The following is a 6,000-nucleotide window of genomic DNA, read 5'->3' as shown; positions in this document are numbered from 1 at the left end:
GATTTGTAACGTCTCTTGAATTTTCCTTTCTTTTCTCAGATTCGTGAAATTTTCGAAGCTTCTATTTCAATTCTTCGAATTCAAAATTTCGGACTCGTCCTTTAACCTTGCTAAACTAGCGCAATTTTTCAGTGTATAGTGACTCTCAACACCGATTCTTAAATGATCGAAATATGCTAACAGTCAACTCTCTTGTAACACGATATAAGCCTACCGCGTTTCAAGAGTACCGCCGCAATTTTTGCTCCGTGTTATAGAATTGTTTACAGTCAACCCTCCTATAACGCGATTAATTCGTACCGCGTTATATGGAAACCGCGCTGTAAGAGACTCAGAATTAGTACGAATCAATCTGATTCGCGTTATATAGGAACCGCGTTGAGTGAAACTCGGAAGTAAGTAAAATCACTTGTTAATCAGTTTGATTTGTTCTGCGTTGAATAAAAATTGCATTCTCAGAGCGTCAAGTTACGGTGCATACGGTTGTGGAAAAAATTTTACAAAAGGCAAGATAATATGTTAAGTACAATAAAATTATTTTTATTTTTATTTTTTTTATTTATTATTTTTATTTTTTTTTATTTTTATTTTTATTATTTTTACAGGATTGTATAATGTTGTCCAATTACGATAACACAAATTAAGCGAGCAAAAGGCGTTTTATTGAACACTAATCGTGATATGTACGTCTGCACGGTTTTACAGACAGTTTCCTACTAACAAGTTGTAAGTTGCACTTAAAATTGATGACAAAGTAAGTGGTTGCAACAGCGAAAGTTCGGCAGTGCTATTGAATAAAAAAATTCACACAAATACACAACAGTCAATCATACGATCTATTTTAAGCATTAAAACAGAACACTGTGAACAATCTCGCACTGTTTCTTCGCATATAGGGGAATTCCCTGATAACTGAAATTGGAAAATGGTGATGTACCTTCACCAAAAAGAAGGGAATTCCCCGCTAATTTCAACTGTAAAAATTTAACACATAGATAAATTTATGCTATAGAGAATCTTCTTAAACCAATTAAGTTGATGGAACGTTGTTGAACGGAAACCGCGTTATAGGAGGACCGTCTCAATTTTGGCACCGCGTTATATGGAAACCGTGTTATAAGAGTACCGCGTTGTAGGAGGGTTGACTGTACTTTATTCGTGCCGTCCAGTTTCGCGTAATTCATTAGAACACCAAAAAAAGGCCAAGGTAAGAACGTCAATTGTTTCCAAAAACTAAGCGAATTCCAATTTCTCGGTCCGTAGAACCACCACACCAGTCCCAAAAGGTTAAAAAAAAAGCAAAGTTCTTACCATTGTAAGAACTTCCTTTTACGGAGATCCTCGAGACCTACATACACGAGTGACACCTCTTTCCCCGAATTTTTGCACTCCTCCGTTACTACCTCGAGACGAAGAGAAAAAAGAAGCGAAGAGTTGCGGTGGATGCAGCAGCGAAGGGGCTTGAAAAGGAAGAGACAAAGGGACTGAAAAGAGTCGATAATACAGCTGCACGCTGGAACGTGTCCCATTGATGTGACGCGCGTGCACAGTAGTTTCTTTCAGCGCGGGACACGCGGCCTGCTGATAAAAGGATTCCGTGTAGACCGGTCGAAACAGCGATCTCCATTGACGTCTGCCTCCTACGAGCCTTATTTTCTCTCTTTCTATCGCGCAACAGAGGCTGGCATAATCGAAGGGAGAGCCGAGCGGCTCAGTAGATAGTGGATAGGCGAGCGATAGTAGTCAGACAGAGAACCAGAGGCGGCTTTATATACGTGTACTTGAGTACGTGTGTGCGAGAGCTAGCAGAGGCTAATACATAACCGGGAGACGATACGCGTTTATTTCTGCTGTCGCGTTATTTATGGGAGGCCGATAGTAGCGAGCGCGCAGGAAACGAGAATCTCACGATCCGGACGGGACGAGATCGTTTCGAGATAGAAATTAATTAATCGCCCGCGGAACACACCGTGCTTCCTTGCGAAACTCGAGAGAGTTTCGGCACTGGAGGGCACGATTTTCATGTCGTTAGAGACACCGTTTTCGAAATTTCGAGCGGAGAGTGTGACAGTGTAATTATAGCCCCTATTTTACGAGTACGACCTTTATTCTCTTTCTAAATTAAAAAATCATTTTTGCCTCTTTTCAATTTTAAAACGAATTATGATCTTGTTAAATCTTTATTTAACCTGTGAAATTCTTAGTAATAGAGCCTTTCGTGACTAAATTGCTCTTTCAAGAATTCCTTATTTAACCATCGATCGTCGCTCCGCGAAGGATACTAAATTGCGATCAATTTTCATTCCACTGGAACGCAGCTCCGTACTTCCCTTCGACACTTGCTACTATATTACTCATATTCCACCGTCATTTGAATACCCAGAACAGCATAGAAATTCACAAAATACAGGATTTCATCAACCGCGGTATAACCTAAAAATTGACGGTCGTTTCTAATTCCGAGCAACCGAGGTGTCGAAGAATTCCACGGCGAACCTTGCCAAGCAGTCCGAAAAAATTGCGCACACTCCGCACGAACCCTAATTCCCGCAAACTGGACGAAACTACGCGTCCACTGTAAAAAATCAACTCGCGACACCGTGACCTGTCCTCGTTTCGCGCTGCAGCATGGCGCTGAGCGGCGAGGCGAGGCGCGGAGAGGAGCATGGCCTCGCGATAAGCGTCGAAGGAGGGATCGAGACGCGCAAAAAAGCGCGCGCGAGCGGCACGCCGCTTTTCGGCTCGGCCTGTCGCCGAGAGGCAGGCAGCGAGCGAGCGTCGACGATACCGAGGCGGAGAGAGGCCAATGGCCCCGCAATGGTGCAGTGTGCAATCGAGTCGCATGGTGCAACGGAGTGAGCCGGAGCGGAATAGGAGTGAGGGAGAGAGGCAGAGAGGGGACACGTGTGCGCGATCACGAGCGCCGTCTGCCAAGTGATCCGCGAGCGGAACCTTGAAGCATTGGATCGCGTATGCTTGGGGAACTGGGCCCTGTCAGGTGGTAAAAAGACAGGTAAAATGACGTTGCTGAGGGAAAAGTGGAAGTTGGGTCTCGCTTCGAACACTTTGCGCTAAGTATGGTGGGTTTCTGAGTGGCAATTTTGGGTAATGAGGACCTGCGGATGATGATTGCCGTGGATCCTTGGGTTTGCCGGTGAAGTTTATCTGGAGGTCTTGGAAGAAGAAGTTTTGCAGGACGAAATGTGCAATGGGAAGTCTTCGGGAGATAATGAGGACCTTCGGAAGATTGATGATTTCTAGGTCCTCCGCTGAATTTCTCTTCAAAATTTTGAAAATAAAAGCTTCGGACCTTGAGTTCTTAAGCTAAAATCTTTATCGAGAATACTTCGTTCCACTTTGTCTTCCCAAAACGAGGGCTATTAGGTTGATAAAAACACTGCGTTAGGTATGGTGTGTCTCAGTAGCAATTTCAGATAATGAGAGGATCTTCGGAAGATGATTGATGAGGATTTCTAGGTCCCCTGATGAATTTCTTGCGAAAATTTCGAAAGGAGAATCTTCAGACCTTGAATTCTGAAGCTGGAATTCTTTATCGAGAATCCTTCCTTCGGCCGAGAAACTTGGTCTTCCCAAAACGAGGACTGTTACGTTGATTGTGAAACACAATTCTAGGCACTCTGGAGTCCTTCAGAAAACAATTGCTGGGCATTTCCAGGTCTTGGCGTCAGGCCTTGAATTTTCGGTGCAAAAAAGCCTCAGAGAACGCTCGTTCCCAAAAAACCTCGAAAGGAACGATCGCAGGCGAAGGCAAAATTTGCAGAATCTCTCGAAGCACAGAGGGGCGCGTAATCGCCCCTATCGCGGCACGTAAACTACTCCCCGTACACCGGGAAAAAACGCAATTTTCCGCAGACGCGAACGTCACGTATAATAGAAAACAGGGTCCGGCGATGGGATCGTGCGTGTCTCGTACCACGTCAGCGGCGCGTTCATGCTTGTCCTCCTCTGTTGGTGCAACAACGAGGATGGAAACCTACCGTGTTCATGAAATATACAACAGAGACTTCCAACTGGCTCTCTCGAATCGTCCAGTGCACCGGTTCGACCAGACCCAACCAAGTCTCTACAAATAGAATACACCTTCTTCCTTACCTCCGAGCAATTAGGCAAACTTGCTGCTTTGAATATTTTCCTCAGTTACAAAATTCGACGAAACAAACTGCGAGAACATAGGAAGCACACGAGCTAAGGTCTGGCGAACATGCCTCTATTGCTCGTTCACCACGATCGCGTCGGATTTTTCTCGCGACAGAAGCCAGCTTCTTCCCACGAGGAAAGAACAACCGCGTGTGCGGCCGCTGGTTCTTGCCTGCGCTCGCGAAAAACTCGTCTGGCCTCTCCCTTCGGGGCTGTTTCTTACAACGAGCCTTTCTCCTCCCGATATACTTTCGGTTTCTCTCGCAAATTTATTCGAAGGGAACCAACCAAGCCTGGCTCTGCTCGCGGTTTCCATTCGCCGGAAAGCCGACACCCTGCGCGATCGCGACGAATAAGGATTAATAGAACGATCCGGTTCCCTCCTGCGGCTCTCTTGATCGGGAACAATGATTCCATTACTCGTTCCATCGATCCTCCCCTTCTTCCCACCGTAACGAGAACAACTCTCGCGTAAACACCCATGGAAACACGCGACTCGCGAGAGAGAAGCGATCCTCGAAACACGCGACGAAGTGCGGCGCGAGTGGAAGAAAATTCTTCGATACACACGCACCGTTTCGTTCCGATGGACAATAATGGCGTGCGTACGGAGAGCCAAGACGACGACCAGAGGCAAGATCGTGCGACGAGCGACCCTGACGAGAGAGGTTTATAGCAGCATCCATTATTAGAACGCCAATACGAGCGGCTACTACGCTTCATAAATATAAATTCGAATGCATAATCGATGAAAGCGAACGCCTACCGGGCGACGGCAACTGCATGACAAATGCACCGGGGAACTACTCGCAGTCATCCAGACGAATCGGCCATTCGGGGTTCACGTGTTAGGGCGGACAGCCTTTTCGAATGTTTCGAGATCCGGGCGAGGATTAACCCTTTCTACGGGGTGAATTTGTGTCGTTGAAATCGATCAATTTATTGGATATTACATTTGTATTTCCTAATATATAAGTGTGCTGACACCTAGCGTATGGTGCATCGGGTCGTATCCCCGTTCCTTTGTTTTAATTCTCTACAGCATAGCGTTCCTGGAGATGCGAATTAGCACGTGTCGCGGTGAAATTAAGAAAGTATATTTAAATATGAAATAATTAATAAGTATAATAAAAAAGTACAAACTGAGTAGTTTATTTACAGAATTCTTAGGAGGTGTTCGGTAGAAGTAATTGATTTGGGCCATTCTTTTCTCGTCACGAGTCACGCTTGTCAATGCAGATGGGGTTCAGATGTGGTAAATGAAGTATTGTGTGTAATAGACTTCTGTTCGAGGTTTCTCTCTTATTCGACACGGTATCGAGTACTCTTAGGTAGCTAAGGCAAATCTGCGTAGCCGTAGAAAACTTGCAAAGCAAAGGGTTAAATAAACAGTCAGTATTCGACTCGTGTATCGTTGAATTTTAATGAATCTTCATAGGGAAAGGTGGTACCCAAAGGGCTTTTTAACTTCCTTTTATTTCCACAAGTATTACAGCCGAGACACGTGTGTAGCTATAAAAAAATAGTAAGGCAAAGGGTTGAATAAAAAATCAGTATTCTACTTGTGCACAGGTAACACATTGAGTATATTTGCAACAAATTTTATTAGGTGTAGAAATTAATTCAATACCTTCTTTCGCAAACTTAAATACTGATTCACAAAAAATCAAGTGACCTCCATTATTTTAAATTACTGTTCTCCATTAACCAGTTATACTCGTCGTGAAGAAATGGCAATACTTTGTGTTATAATTTTTTTGACTGTTAATCAACGGGTTTAAGAACCCTTTAGTATGCACTGGCGTTGAAATTCACACAGAGCAGTAGTACAGAAAAAGAAAA

Source organism: Habropoda laboriosa, unplaced genomic scaffold (genome assembly GCF_001263275.1).
Source record: "Habropoda laboriosa isolate 0110345459 unplaced genomic scaffold, ASM126327v1 scaffold111, whole genome shotgun sequence".
In the NCBI taxonomy this organism is placed as follows: domain Eukaryota; kingdom Metazoa; phylum Arthropoda; class Insecta; order Hymenoptera; family Apidae; genus Habropoda; species Habropoda laboriosa.
The sequence above is the reverse complement of the archived record's forward strand: the minus strand, read 5'-3'. Positions refer to the sequence as shown.